Genomic DNA, 16,101 nt, shown 5'->3' with positions numbered 1-16,101 from the left:
AGCTGCTGCCAGGGAAGCTCTGTGCAGGGATGCTTGTCAAGGAGAGGCTTCGTCACCCGCAGGGACTGCAGGTATTATAAACCCATCAGTACAGCCGCTACTGACGAGTTCTGTGTGAAGCATGAGTGAGCACGCTCAGGTGCCACTCCACTAATTTACAGAAACAGAAAACTTAGCTGTTTTGAAACGCGAGGGTTGCAGTGGCTGTCAGCTTAATGGAAAGAGACATTGTCTTCTTTGTTTCTGTTTCATGGAGAAAGAAGTTGATAAAACAAACCTATTTTAAGCCTTTTAATGAGCAATTGTTTAGAGCAGTCAAAACATTGGCTTCCTGAAGAAACCAATAACTAATATAACATTTTTACTATAGGTATGTGTGTGTATGTCTTAGAACATGAAAAGAAAACTGTTTATAACCTCCAGAGTCATTTGGAGTGGACTGTAACATCCCTCACAAGAAGAGGTCAAGATTTTTGGGTTTGGCCCAGGCTTTGATAGAGGCTCGTTTTCTGACAGTAGGAAATGGTATTGTTCTCTTCCCCCTTTTTCTCTGTCTGTCAAATGAGTAGGATAACATGCCCAGACACATTGGAATCTATTTCTCTAAAGCATCTAAAGATCCTTGGATGGAAAACAGTACCTATATATACTGAGTCTGTAATTTCTGAAGTTTTGTGTCTGTATACTTTTCTGGCTAAGTATATTTACATCTTAACAGAAATAAAATCAAGGACGCTCCAGCTGAAAAAACCAAATCTGGGTTTGAGCTTGAACTAGTTTTCCTCTTGTCCTTTTTTTTTTTTTTTTTTATCCTCATTAGTACTGTGCCATACCTACCAGCTTTTTTGATGAACATTGAGAAATCCCCCAGCTGATATTAATGGTCAAGAAGGAGAAACTGAAATACCACATTTTTGATGTGAATTAGTTATTTTGTTATGCTGAAGAAACTGCTTATTTTGATGGCAGTGGCTTCTGTTGTGTTTATGTTCCTCCACTGATCTCATCAGGGTGCCAGATGATCCATCCACACAGGACCTAAACCAGCTGGGTCCAATATTAATGAGGAAAGGAGCATGTTAATTGTAGCAAGGGGTTCAGACACTAGTGCTTCAAAGCCAGTTCAGCCAGACCAGACTGAGTGAGCCTCCCTGTGCATGGCTTTTCACATGATCTTTCATCATCTATTGAACATAAGGTCTACATGGAGACAGACATTTCACTGAAGAAGTTATTTTTGCCTTTAGCCAGGGGCACTGCGACCTGCCATCTTCCTCTTACAGGTGGCAGACTGAGTGATTAATCAGGACCATCTTACCAACTGTTGGTTTGAGTTTATTTTATTTTGTAACAATAAGGTGAATTGGCTCTAGACTGGAGCAGGGGGGATTTCCAATTATTTGCTGTGAGCCACTCTCCTTCAGCTCAGACTTGGTTGGGTTTTTTTAGCTAAGGGAAATGTTTCCCTGCTGAAAGTCTATTTTGCTGTAAGAGGCAGGGGTTGCACTGACATTCTGGTGGTTATTGCAGTGAATCTCTTGGTCTCTTAGGTTTTCCATTTGATACTGTTCATTTTGTTTTTTAAAAATCTGAGAAACATGGTGGTGCTTGCACGAACTTTTAAAATTTTGCTCGGGCACAGGGTGGATGCTGATGGTTCTTAGATGTGCAAGCCATTGCGCTTCTCTAACAAGCTCTGGTAGAGCACTCACAGCCTGCTGGTTTTGAGAGAAAGATCATTGGCACCAGTAAGGTCCTATGGCACAAAGTCTTTTTGTTGTGAGCTGGAAAGACACCCAAACATCAGAGGCAGCTGTCAGCAACCCTTGCTGTAGCCCATAGAAGTGAGGTTTATGTGAAGAAGGTCTCTGGTATCCAGGGGTTCTCCTTCGTAGTTCCAGAGATGAAGACAACAGGGTGACCATTGCTGACAGGGACCGCTGACAGACATTAATGGATCAAATATTTCAGAAACTAGGATGCAAGGGCACTTAAAATCTCTTTGACTCTCTTTCAAACGAATCAATAATTTTGTTAAAACTCTGGGGTTTATGAGAAATAAGAAATGAAAGGAAATCATAGTTACAAAGAGTGCTTATTTTATATGTGGTTGCTGTATTTCAGCAGGTATGTGAATTTTGGTCATCCTTTTCACAAATGAAAACACAATGTGAAGGATGTTGTGATCTCAGGCAAGTTTGTAAGATAACATCAAGTGTTATTTGGACAGTTATGTTTTCTGGGGTTACTTAAAAGCCACAGCTATGATTATCCCCAGTAAGAGTCCTTTCCTTTTAATTTACAGTAGTGCTCACCATGCTCACCATATTCTTTTTGCAGCCTAGGTTTACTGACTGTGTTGATTCACTGGATGCATCAGTTTGCTTTGAGTTTTCTATATAATGCTACTCTAAATATTACTTAAGAACAAAATACTTGTTAACTGATTTTATATTTTTTGTTGGGAACTTATGGTTGTGAGCTAATAGTATCCTAGTTCACAACTGCTATCCCTATCCCTGTCATCACTTGCCCTCTGGAATTTAAATCTGTGTTTTATACCTCTGTGTTCGAGATCTTTATTTTTATATATAGCCTTTACCCAACCTAGCCAGTATTATTTTCATACAGAGATCGGTTCACATTACATACCCTCTTCCACCCATCTCTGGACTGGGACACTTAGAACATTACCAGTATTACATTTCACATCCAATCATCAGCTAGTTGCAACTAGGAGAAGAAAACGTTTGTTTCCATCATGTCATCCCATTCCTACTTCACTGGTCAATATCTCAGTTATAGTTGTGATAAAATTAGTTCAAAGCATGAAGAAATTCAACAACCTATGTTCAGTAGTCATCAAGTATTGATAAAGGAGTCAAAATGGACAAGAACTTCAGCTGAAAATCTGGCACATGATGGGAACTTGTATAGGTCTCTTGGAGTTTTCAACTTTAAGAATCCTGTTTTAGGCAGGAGCTGAGTTTTACCAAAGAGTTTCAAAAAGAAGCAACTGCATCTAAGATTCTGCAGTCTGTGAAGCAGAGCAGCATGTTTTCTTTCATTCACATCTGTGAAGAAATTTCCATGAAAGACATTGTAATTAATGGTTATAAATCTGGAAGAGATCCTTATCATTACTCCAAAGTTCACTGTACCTCAGATTCATGGTCAAAAGTTAGTGGGAAAAAGTGATGTGATACATATATATATATAAAAATACATATTTAATATACATTATACACATACCTATGAATATGCATATATTTAAAGATATACATATATTTATGTATATACATATATATGCATAAAATAAACCGAATCTTTCCTATGCAATGGCTTCCCAGCTCTTCCACAGCTTTCAGGATCAACCACATTATGCCTCACATAGCAGATTCACGTCTGCAAAAAGTCATTTTCTGTCAAGTAACTGTGCTCATATACAAAGAGGCCATTTCTACCTTGTTCCTTCAGTTTGTCTGTTCTGTGATCAATATCACAGTCTAGACCTAGATGACTGCAGAATCTGATTGCAGCTTAATTTCCCATAAGAGCAGCTAGACCTGCTGAAACAGCTTGAATATGCAGCACTGAATAAGCAGGCTGAGCGACAAATGTCCTCACACCATATTGGGAAGCCCAATTAGCACAGCAGAGCGCATCTCGCTATGGTATTTTTCTCCCCATTGGATTTTGAAAGGATTGAGCTCTGGGACAGTCATAGTGAAGTAACGGAAAATAACACTGGTGTCCATCACTGAATAATTAATTCTAAGGAAACTATAGAGGTGAATGTGTGGTTTTAATTTTTCAGTTTATATAAGGTTTGCCTTAAATGCATGAAGATAAACTGATCGTATGTTAAGCACTTAGTGACCACTAAGGACTTTAACCTAATTCTTCCTTAGATTTAACTGGGGCAGTGGAAAGAATTACCTTCCCTACCAATCCTTGTCACACCACTGTCAGATGACACTGTCCCCTCGGTGTGGCTGGAGGTGCACCTGATCTACAAAGTTTACAGCCTGCAGGCATAGAGCACTAATGAGAGCAGCAAGCTCATTATTAGGCTTGACTGCATTCGCTGACTAATGAGGATGGGTAGCTTTATTTTGGGTGGCATCTGCTTTCCCTAATGCCAGCAGTGTCCCTGTCTCAGTTGCTTGTGAACTGTCTCCTGAAAGGCTCCACTTTAAGGCACAGCTGAGGACAAACCTGAATCAACACCAGTTGACTTTAAAATGCCCAGCTGTCTTTTGTGGTGATTTAAAAATGCTTCATGTTTAGGTTTTTCCCGGTTGCACAAGTGCCAGCTCTGCTCGGGAATCAGAAGGGAAAGCTTGGGACCACTAATTGCATCCGCTGTCACAGTTTAAGCCGCTGGTGCATGTGAGTCAGTATCTTTAGGTTCTCGGAGACAGCTCTTGGTCTGGTTTGCCAGATGAAGTGACCTTGTCTCTGCAGAGCTGCGGCACTGAGGTTTTGCTGGCTGAAGGGAAGGTGTCGAAAGGCTCTTTTCCCTCGACAAGCAGCCAGGAAGGGAAGACAGGAGAGAAGTGTGCCAGGGGATGTGCTCAGATGTCTCACCTCGGTTAGGTAATGCCTAAGCTCCCATCAGCAGCAAATACAAGCCAAAGTAAAGTCAGGGCACATTTAGCCAGCAGATTGGGCTGCACAGCTTATTCCACCATGGGGACTCTTGGCTGAACTTATTTCTAGATCTTTGTTTTCTCTTCCTGTGCCAGCTACTTCCATTGAAGGTAACAAGGAGGAACCTGCATATTACTTTATTTTTATGCTGAGAATGAATTAATTCAGCTATGGAGGTGTCAGTGAAAACAGGAACAAATACAGAGAATGGATGTGGGGAAGGAAGGGAAGTATTGAAGACAAAGGGCTTAGGTACCTCCCAATCAGGGATCGCTCATACAATGGGCCATTAAAATTTAGCTGAGTCGAGTGTATTGTTTTTAATTTGTATTCCCATAACATACTCTGTTAAGGAGGGTGTATGCAGCAAATGCATATTAATGATGCTACACATTTGCATATTATAGATCCATAATACCAAGGGTGTAGTAAAAATCTTTATGAAAAGTGGTGACTATGCAGCAGTCAATTTTCTCTATATCTCAACCGTTTTAATGCTTTTTTTGCGCGCGCGCGCACACATACACACACAGAAGCATGCACAAAATCCTTACAACCGATAGCTATACAACATTAACGGACTAATGATCTGCAAAATTCCATTTATAAAAGATGAAGAAATGTTAGATTTATATAGAGAATCATCAAATTATCTCTTCTTCTGGAAGACTTCCAGTTCTTTGTTCCTTTGTTCTAAAATTTTTTAAACCAACAACCTGCCAAATGCATTGGTTTTTAAAATATGTATTTAATCCACCTCAGTTTTACTGCCAGGAGGAGATTATCCTGAATTTCATTTTCAGAATAGTTTGTACGGCTGAGATACAAATGCCTGCAACTCAACTGTTTACAGTGAAAACTAGCCTCATCTGGGCTAGCTATGGGTTATTAGTGGTCATTAACTGAGTAAGAAAAGTGTTAGTGGTTATTCCAACATACGTGAACAGGCATGGACCCTCATGTCAGAATAAGACCAGCAACACAGTCTTCAAATAAGTCTCTGCTGGTCTAAATGCATAGTTAAAACCTCCTTTACTGTGGGTAACGCTTTGGACAAAACGTGTTGCATTTGCCTCCCATCAGTGCAACCTACTGTTCATGAATGTTTTTACTGGTTCAAGTGAACTTAGAAATGTGGTAAGGCAGAGGAATAACCTGGCCAGTTATACCAGGATATGAGCAAAAGTCTTGGATGCCACTTGTCGGTCTTGGTGAGGGAAGATTTCCTGGTATAAGAGAGAAGCTTGTGGCGCAGATTCCTCCTGGCTTTGTTTCTGCCTCCAGGGGAATTGGTTGGTTTGTCACTGAAAACCTCGAAACTTCTGTGTAAAGGCTAAAGGCCAGGGACAGGCAAAGATTTCCACTCTCTTTTGGATGAGGTTTTGTGCTCTGAGAAGCAGAAGAATCACTTGTAGCTGCTTCTCGCGAGAAGAGAATCATGGCAAAAATGAGGAAAGGTGGACTCCAAGCTCACAGCATAAGAGGTTGATGTTGGGAGGTCTGGCTGATCACAAGAAGCTTCTGGCTCAGAGAGCGCTGCACAGTTTCCCATCAGCCAGTTTTTTATATGGACATTCACGGAATGAGAGTTAATTGATGTCTAGGTCAGTATGTTGCCTGGACATGAAATGTTTGTTAACTCGCCGCATCCCATCATCTCATTCCTAAAGAAAGTGCCACCACTGATAGGCCAGAATGAAATGAAGGAACAGGAGTTGTCTGGTCTGTGACGACACCTGATCGTTTTCTCACTGTAGCTTCCTCAGTTGCTCCTGCCCTCACTTTTTCCATGGCACAGTAGGTGCATTACAGCAATGCTGCTTGCAGCTATGTACTTTGCTGCATACAGAATAAAAGTCTAATCTGTCTTCCACTGATGTTCACAGATCTTGCCGTTGACTACCGTGTGAGCTGGAGCATATCCTAATTTATAGAAACCAAATGATCTTTACAAACCCAACAAAGCTAAAGTAACATAAAATCATCTTTGGACCTGCTCAATAGCTTTATATACTCAGCAACACTTTCTTTAAGGACTGTAAATCATAGGTTTGGGAAAGCCATTTTTCATTCTACAGACAGTGTCTCACTTTAGGAGTAAGATTTATATTTCCAGTTTATGCACAAATCTTCATCCCTTGCCTATTAAGGGATAACAAAAGTGGAACCCTAAAGAGTGAAGACAGGTGAGGGTCTGAATTTTAGGTATATATGTCTCTCTAATCTTCATTTATGTTTTTAATATCTACAAAAGTATTGTTTCTTTTCAGATTTATTTTTAACCTTGAAAAACAAAGACAACCCAAAAATATATTGCACTCAGATCTTCAATGCTGAAAGACAAGGAATAGTGAAGTACCTGTTTTGTGTCCTTCTGTCTTTTCTACTTACCTGCAGAGTGAGGAGATTAAAATGCAGAATAATGGACATTTGGCTGGGATAAGGAAGGACATTCCCCCTATCTCCTGTGTGCCTGCAAGCAGTTGTCCATGGCTGTCCATTCCTTGGGGTACCTGCAGGTATATTTGACATGCTTTAGAGGTGCCAGGGCACAGCCACTGGGTCAGTGAACTATGTACATCCATCTGCTTCAACCCCTGTATAAGGTTTATGTGGGGGGTAATGTTTAAAGGTTAAGGCAGTGACCAAAAAAAAGTCATCCCAAATATGTAGCCTTATTGTTGGGCGATGAGAGGACAGCAATAACAAAATTCCCCTAGGTATAAATTTTATCTTGGCTATATTATTGTTTTCATGCAAACCAAATTTCTCCACTGCTGTAATCCAGCTGATTTTGTGAGTGAAATTAATTGGGACAGAATAGACCTAAATGTTTTGGATGGCTCTAAAAGAAATGAGGGAAATGAGTATAGTTTTTCAGGGAAATTAAGTGGATGCAATAGGTATTAGCCTTCCTAACAGGCCAGTTAAGGTCCATGCTTACCTCTTGACTCAATGTTACTCAGTCCCAAAGGGAATCTCCATGAATAAGAAGTGGAAGCAAAAAGAGTCAGGACCTTGCTATTTTTTCCTTAGTCAGTTGAAGGACCAGTTGCCCCATCCTAGTCCCTTTAGACCAAAAGGGAGTTTTACCATTGACGTTAATGGGAACAGGACCTGGCCCAGGAACCGGCTGCTTTGGATCTGCTTCTGTCACTCTTGCTGCATTGTTGCTGAGAGTACAGAACATCCTCGCCTTCCGTTTTTCACTCCTTAATGTTTCCTTAGAATACTTAGGCGGAGAGTGACTGTAAATGCTTAACCTTTGTCAATGGCAGACGTTCAAGAGAGTTTGGCTGCCTCTTTCTATTTCCTTGTGGACACTGATTTAAAAGTCCATCCAAAACATTTGTTCAGAAGGATATGACTAACATGAGAATCTGTCACTGTGTAAACACAGCGACCGAAAACTATTTGGCAGTGTTTTGTATCTACCGGCTAATAATTAGGTATTTACATTTGCTTTAACAGCACCAGTTGTGATGATCTAATGTAGTTCAGTATTTATATGGACAGCTCATCAGATTTTTTTCATTTTACAATGATTCAGCATAATCACATGAGAGATAACATTTAAAGAAAAGTACTTATTCCAATAACCAATGTAAAATTTCAGTCAGGACCACATTAGGAACGACATGCTGAGCTCACACAAGAACAACGCCTGCATTTACTGGAAACGTTGCAGTAAGGGTGGGTGAAGTCATTGAAAACAAATTGCTGTTCCCTTCCTAAATAGGCTTAGGCTGGAATAGGGTCCTCTGGGTTGTGACCAGATTTTGCCCTCACAGTCAGTTTGTTCCACAGAAACTGGGTAAATTCTCTTGGGAAACAGATCTGCAAAAATGTGCATAAGAATTTTGGGGAGGGGAGTGATACATGGATCTAACACTGTCAAAAATATATTAAAAGCCATAAACTATTTCCTGTTGTTTGGGCAGTTTCAGAAGAGCACATTCATGTACTGAATCTTTCATCAGTGCAGTAGGTATAATGTTATACTGATCCAACTGTGTCAAAAGTTATGTGAACAGCAAGTATATCAGTCCGTAATTCAAATACATGTTATTCGCTATCATGAAAACTACAAAGACTATGAAGCCTTAATGATACAGATCCAAGTACACATTGATAAGCTTGAAGGGCATATGATTTGTATTAACTTGTGTACCTTCCACTGACATTGTTTTCAGAGCATCATAAAGGAGTAGGAAAATATTGTGCAATAGCCAGTACGAACAAATTTGCTTTTGATTCTCCTTCTACTAAAGAGTTTGTGAAAATGTTTGAGGACAAGACCTTTTTTGTGCCCACTCGAGCATTACCCTGTTTGACTGTTTGCAAGAAGCAGAAAAATTCACGTTTCCCCACAAATATACCTCAGATCACCCCAACAGATCCTAGGAGATAAGGAAAGTCAAATAATGTACTCTGAGAACCACGGGAGTGATAGACTTCCCCATGAGCATTCCAAATCTAACAATGGCGAAGGTAATTCTGTGCACAGAACCACCAGCAGTACTACTGCTGCTCAGTACATTCGGTTCTTCACATTTTTTATCACTTATTTGGTACTTTGATAAGCTGAGGAATACATTTCTGTGCAATACACTTTCATCTCAGCCAGGTTAGATCTCACCCTGGTACTTCCACCTCCTGTGCAGTATATTTTTTCTTCTAAATCATTAATTTCATACCATAAGCACTTTAGATAGAAAGTTGCAAGATACTATGGTAGAGTAATAGAAATGAGGAGTCATCAAATCCTTCCCACTGCTTTGGGGGAGGAGACAGCAAGGAGATGACAGGGGACAAGGTGAGAAGATGGCAATACCATGCTATACACATCTACCTGTACCAGCCAAGTAACTGCAGTTGGGAGTGGTGTATTTTTTTGATAATGACCCTGAAAAATTGAAACTGTTACAAATTTTTTTTCCCCCTATGATTTCTTTTTTCTCTACTCTGTGATCCCTGGCTCTTTCGTGGATCACCAAAGGCATAGGTATGGCTTCTGGGCTCTGTGGCCACTTACATTACGTGGATCCTTCTACATTTGAGAAGTGATGCTAAGCCTCTGGTAAAGGCTTTTCAATATTTCTAAAACTAACAGTAGTGGAATTTGATTTCTGTGGAGAAATTTGGTAGGGGCAACGTGAGGAAAGGAAGAGAGGAGACTCACATCCTAGCGTGAGATATTTTTTTCCTAGAAATTTCTCTCTCCCTGTTATTTCTTGCTTGAGCTGATCAAATGATCTAGTAAGAATGAGTCGTCTTTGCCAATGTCACCTTTTCGTTATTTCTCCACTCATAGTGCTGGCAATAAAAGACTGCTTCAAAGAGGAAAATATTCTCAAGATCTTGGCCTGCAGTGCTCTGAAGATGTGATTAACTTGCCAGAGGTATAGACAGCTCTAAACTCATTCGGAGCAAGAGTCTTGGGACTAGCTGGTGTATTTTGGATGTTTGCCAACATGGGAATGAAACAGAAGCATCTGGATATTCTGCATTCACACTGCAGTGGCAATGGACTGTCATTTCCAAAAGCTGGACATGCCTTTCATCCTGACTTCAGATGTGCTTCCTGAAGTGGTCACTTTATCTCTTTCTCCTCATTTGCTCTTGCCACCCAGAGCTGTGAGTGTTCTTACCCTCCCATCCATAGGCTCGGTTGCTCCCTGGCAATGTAGACAAACAAGCCCAGCACTTGCACGAGGCTAGTTAACCTGGTTAGGGCAAGCTGGGGACTGCTCATGTGAGCATCTCCACCAATAGATCAGATGGGTTAGTAATTTCCAGTTTGGACGCAGTGATGGAGGTCATGTAGCAATAAAATAAGTGGAAATGGATTTAAACTGAAAGACGGTAGATTTAGATGAGACATTAGGAAGAAATTATTTACTGTGAGGGTGGTGAGGCACTGGTACCTGTTGCCCAGAGAAGCTGTGGATGCCCCATCGCTGGAAGTGTTCAAGGCCAGGTTGGACATGGCTTTGGGGAACGTGTCCCTGAGCAAGGCAGTGGGGTTTGGAACTAGATGATCTTTAAGGTCCCTTCCAACCCAAACCATTCTTTCACTCTATGATAAAATGAACAGCTGTGGGAATTAAACTCAGCTGAAACAGCTGGAGCTGAAAGAGGATGTGTGACTGCATCCTGAGACAGCCAGGCTAAGTAACAGAAGCAACTGAGCTGTGTTTATACAATTTCCAGGCACTTAAATGAAAAGATTACCCTAAAACCTGCTTCAGTCACCGCTAAAATACTAGAGCATCCTGCCATCTGTTCCCCAATTATAAAACTAACATGTCTAATTAACATCTCTTTCTTTTCTGGTCTCAGATACTCACAAAAAGAGGGAAAGAAGTCTGAGAAGCTGATTGCAGAGAGGAGCTCTAAATACACTTATACAAATACAAAATGACTACCCATTAAAAAAATATAAAGCTTAAAATTTTGCAACACCTAATTACAATGCCAAGAAGAAAAGCTCTAATAAATCCTAACTGGCAAAAATACAAAAATAAATCCAGATGAATCTTCTTTCAAAAGAACCCAAGAAACAAAAAAAACAAAAACCCAAAGAGCCCATGAACTGGAAAACTTATCTGTAAAGGGTGAAGGATGCTTGTTATATTCTGTTATGAATTTGTCTCAAGTTTCTGATGAAAGTATCTTGAACAAGAATAACATTTGATAAACCATTACCTTATTTAAATTCTTAATATTTGTGGGAGTTTTCCATATTACAGACCATGTGTATGATTTTCAGGAAAGGCAACAGGCTATTATGTGTCCAGTTCTGTACTGAAAACTAAACTCCCCAAAATTTCTTTAACTCCTTTAACCACTGAAGTACATTGTTATAACCCAGCTGGTAATACCAGCTTGATGCATCTCATTAGAGAAGCTTGGTTTTCAGCTGCCAATAATTTTTCTAATCTTTAATGATTTGGTGTTTAATATTCCCTGTTATGTGCCTGCTTCAAATGCATTTTTTCCCTAAGCAGATTTGGTCAGCTGGTTTCATGAATTAAGTCAGGAAGAAAAAAACCAAAAAAAATAGACAGAGGTGGTTTGGTTTGATTTGGTTTTGCTGAAAAAAGATGGAGAAGTTGTTTCTTGAAATTTCTATTGTTTCATGGTTTGGAGTACTGTTTTGAATTTTAGAGGCACTTAAGACTGGTTTCATGGACAGTCTTTGGCTGTACCCACAAAAACAGCCTACATTTGTCCTTCAATGAATTTGTTTATGTGTCTTCATCCAGGGCATCTTAGATTTTTTCCTTGTAAATCCTCTGAGAATTTTGTTTTTACCAATGATGCTGTCCCCCAGCCTGACTTGAAAAGATGCTGCTGGTGAAAATGTTGGGACTTTGATCCTCCACTAAGGAGATGTGAGTGGGTCTAACAGAGTGAGGAACTGAGACTAAACAGGCATGAGAAAAGGTCTCTATCGAGAAAAAGAGACAAGGGTTTCCTCTTCAGAAAAGTGCACTTACTGGATTAGGTTCCCTGCCAGATCCCAAAGCCGAACCCGGATTTCCTGAGTCTGCTGTCAGCAAATCTCTGTGAAACCCTCTGAAAAAATGCCCGGTTCTCCTTCAGAGCTGTTCACAGAGTGGACAACAACCTGTTACTACTATCAGTTTCTCCTTTAAGCCTCGTGGCAGAGGCAGATCTCAAGTTTCCAGCCCCCCAATGATTTGTGTGGGTGTCAGCACTGCTCTACACCACAGAAAGTCTATCCTTTTCCCCCATTTGATGATATAAAAGTTGGAAAATGACTTTCTTAGGAAATATGTGAAAAGACTAAAGATGTAATTTCAAGGCAAATATTAAAAACTCAGATTTAAGGTTGTCTTGGTGATCCTAATTCAACTCTATTATGCACATTGATACAGTAATTAAAGACGTCTTTGTACCCCATTTTTTTTCATGCCAAAAACTGTGTCTTGTTCATTACATAAAATGCATGTGCTTAGGACTACATAACAATAGAAGGATCCTTACCAGAAATACAGACCAAAGGAATGGGGCCCAGAATAAATAGGAGATGTGCAAAATATTATCCATCTATTATGTGAAAATGTTTCCAGAGAGATATGAACATAGAAGAAAAATACACTTTCTGGGCTAAAGACACATACCGCTGCACACAGACATACACATACCTATTTCCTCCTCTTCTTGATTCTGTTTACATGGGGGTGATTCCACTGCAGATGTAATTGCTATTTCCTGGTGACTCAGGCATTAGCTCTCCTGCAGCACGTTTACAGACACAACCCCTTCAATTCAGCATTTGCTTTCTGTTTCAGAAGGCTCTTCAAATGAAGATTTATACTCAGAAGCGTAATGAAACAAATAGGGACAGTTTTCTTTAGCATTATTTGGGTAAAATATTGCCATAGGGACAGAAAAATTACCTTGATCATGAAATAATGTCTGAGATGGATTATATCACAGACATAGTTCTCTCCTTTTGGCAATGTTTTACTGGTGCTCCCTTGAAAACCCGTTGGAATTTACATCCTCTATCTGCATGCATGTACACATATTATATTCAGTTTTTCAGACTGGCTTTAACCCAAAATCTAATTTTTAAACCTGTAGAGTTATGGATACGATTTTGTATCTGCACTTTGTTGGTGTAATTTAGGTCCCTGGAACAAGCAGCAAGACTGCACCCTAAATTACTAAGCTGCAAGGTACGTCAGGTGAAATAATATGTCATTGATGTCATAGAAAGTATCTCATATATTTTAGAAAGCAGAACTTCCTCCCCTGTATTTTTTGGTTTGAAAGAGAAAGACAAATCTGATGTTTGGTAATAAAACCCCAGCCGTGCTACAGTCTCTTTGTCCCAGTCCTACAATGCCATGAAACTGGTAGCTCTCTGCCTCTTAGGATTCCCACTATAAATTAAATCTCTTCATGGTGTAAAGGAGAGACTTTTCAAACCTGTATTGTGCTTTGCATTCCCCTAATGGAAAGGAAGTATCGGGGCAAAAGAAATGTAATTGAGCATTCTTCTGTCTTGGTTGTTCTTGGGTGCTGGAGTGGCCCTTTGTGCATGTGGGTAAGTGGGAAGAGCATTCCTGAAGCTGCTCTAATTTATGCAAGGTACTGGACTGACATCTGGCTGCCTCTAGACTCCAGGGGAAGATATAAGTGGCTTAAAGCCAGTTTGGCCTGCTCTAGTGATGAGAGCAGCTCAGCCAAATCAGAAAATCTGGCACTTAAATATACAAATTATAATAATAATATTTTGGGGCAGAGGAAAAAATAGATGCCAGCCTTAGCAAATGTGGCCCAATGGTGATGCACAAATAAACCACCATCTGCTGGAGACTTTGCAAGCCTTTAAGAATTGCACTTTTGAGTTTGCAGACTTTTATTAAAATAGATAGATCATCAGGGCAAGGTTTAGGGACAGATAACTCAGCTGTGACTTCCATTTTGATTTCTTTCCAAAGCATGGCACTTCCAAATACTATCAGTAAGGTTTCTGTTTCCCTTCACAAATCTGCTTTAATTTACTGTTTGGATTATAAAAGAGGGAGGAAAAGAGTCTGATTGGATACTCCTGTGCTTCTTCCTTTATCTTTCTGTGCGCTGACGTTCTGGGATATACTATCTTTCCAGAAAAATGCAACAAGAATTGCAGTTAGAATCTGCTGATTTTTGATGTTAACTAAATGCATAGAAGGTACGTTGTATAGTATTTCTTCCGTCTCAAAACCTCTCTTTTTTGGCCGTTGACACATGCCACTAACATAACTTACACATATTTTGTGGTTTTGCTCTGTGAAAAGGAAGTATTAAGCTCTGAGACACTCTAATAAATTTGTTTGGTTTTGATAGAGATTGACTGCCTGAATGCTACCATTTTTACCAGCCATAAATTGCTCTACAAGCTGTTGGACGAAGGACCTTTCATACTCTGTTTTGACTTAAACTGGATAAATCGTTTGCAGTGATTCCTTCAGGAGGTGTCTGTTCTTTCTATTGTGTAAATTTGTCTTCAAATGCATTTTCTAATGAATTGCATCATTCTCAATCTGCAGATTGCTCACAAGTAATGCATTGCAAATGCTTGAAATTTTAGGTGGGGTGGTTACCAACCTACCTGTGTGGTGTTTTTTCTGGTCCCTGTAAGATAGATGCAGTTATCAAAAGCCCATGTCTGTTTCAAATGCAATATTACTGTTACTGTCAGAGTTTCCTGGAGTAACATCTAGAGACTGGCAGTAGCATCCTGATCAACCTGTGCTGACAAGCCACTCTTGTGAGTGGAAACAACATGATGACAACAATTTGCGATTTAAGCTCTGGGCTCATCTACTCTTTCTGGGGAGAGAGCGGACCACACTGGGCTTCTGCCTTGTGGGAAACGAAACAGTCCGTGAGAAAGCGATGTAAGCCCCATTTTCCTGATGAAGACCTGAACCGCACAGTGATTGAGTGGTGAAGACTACAAGGTCATGATAAGGACTGGAATTCATCCTAAATCGTAATCCAACATTGACAATCCAATAGTCACTCTTTAGCCACCTATTTGTGTCAATCTCTCCTCAGGAGAAGACAGGACTTTCCCTACCTAGTATCCCAGTCAGTGATTAAGAAGATGACTGGCAATACACCTGCCATTGTCAAAGGGTTAACCTGACTATGAGATTCATCCTCCACGTCACGCAGCACTGCTAAATATATCTGTTATTGCAGCTTATTAGATTTGCCAAATGTCTACATGTCTCCCTGACTCCTAGCTCTCAACATGCCTTTGTCCAGCTGACTCATTGATTCATGACGTCTTTTCGGCTGCATCACTGGTAGCATTGATGTTTTTCATTATTTACTGATCACCAGGCTTTTTTCTTTCTTAAATTTTGCTCCCTTTCTCCCCCTGCAGCATTGTCCAAGAGAAAAAAAATCCAGTTTTACTAAACCCAAAATTACAAAGAGCCACATAACACAACTGCTGGCTGCACAAACTTTGAGAAGCAGGGTGTTTTATGGTCCCACACAATGGCAGTGTCATAAAGGAAAGCTAAGTGGGTTCCTTTGTGAGCTGGTGGGGTGGCTTTATATCAGAATAAGAAAAACAGCTGTGAAGCTTACCAAAGCCACTTTCAGAGCTATATTTTCACTGAGAGGAAAGAGAGAAAAAGACTAACAGAGAGAACGTGCAAAGAAACTGCTTGAAGAACAGGTGTTTCCTGGCAGGTCAGAGCACAGTAACCCAGCTGAAAAAAGAACTGTGATAAGGCATAACATCAGCATGGAAAGTGTTCAATATTTTCCCAATCACAGCTATTGTTCTGCTTAACTGATGCTGGCAAACAACCCTGCTGCAACCTTTTAGGTACAGAGGATCAATGAGCTATTAACAGTGCCACTGGATACACTGATATACAGAATAAGTTTTATTATATTGGCAGGACA

The 16,101-nt window shown here is 40.1% G+C and overlaps 2 long non-coding RNA genes across 2 annotated transcripts in view; one reads left to right on the top strand and one right to left on the bottom strand.

Annotated features, from left to right (window-relative positions):
* LOC114013231 (uncharacterized) overlaps positions 1-12,514 on the top strand; it is a 61,440-nt gene extending 48,926 nt beyond the window's left edge. The window contains exons 8-11 of the long non-coding RNA XR_008746447.1: positions 7,051-7,172; positions 8,270-8,346; positions 9,968-10,290; positions 10,996-12,514. This is a non-coding gene — a long non-coding RNA (uncharacterized LOC114013231). The remainder of the gene's footprint in view (positions 1-7,050; positions 7,173-8,269; positions 8,347-9,967; positions 10,291-10,995) is intronic.
* Positions 277-16,101, bottom strand: part of LOC114013233 (uncharacterized) — a 43,220-nt gene continuing 27,395 nt past the window's right edge. The window contains exons 2-3 of the long non-coding RNA XR_003556115.2: positions 7,045-7,166; positions 277-3,074 (exon numbers count right to left, since the gene is read on the bottom strand). This is a non-coding gene — a long non-coding RNA (uncharacterized LOC114013233). The remainder of the gene's footprint in view (positions 3,075-7,044; positions 7,167-16,101) is intronic.

Source organism: Falco peregrinus, chromosome 3, assembly GCF_023634155.1.
Source record: "Falco peregrinus isolate bFalPer1 chromosome 3, bFalPer1.pri, whole genome shotgun sequence".
Lineage (NCBI taxonomy): Eukaryota > Metazoa > Chordata > Aves > Falconiformes > Falconidae > Falco > Falco peregrinus.
The sequence above is the reverse complement of the archived record's forward strand: the minus strand, read 5'-3'. Positions and strand labels throughout refer to the sequence as shown.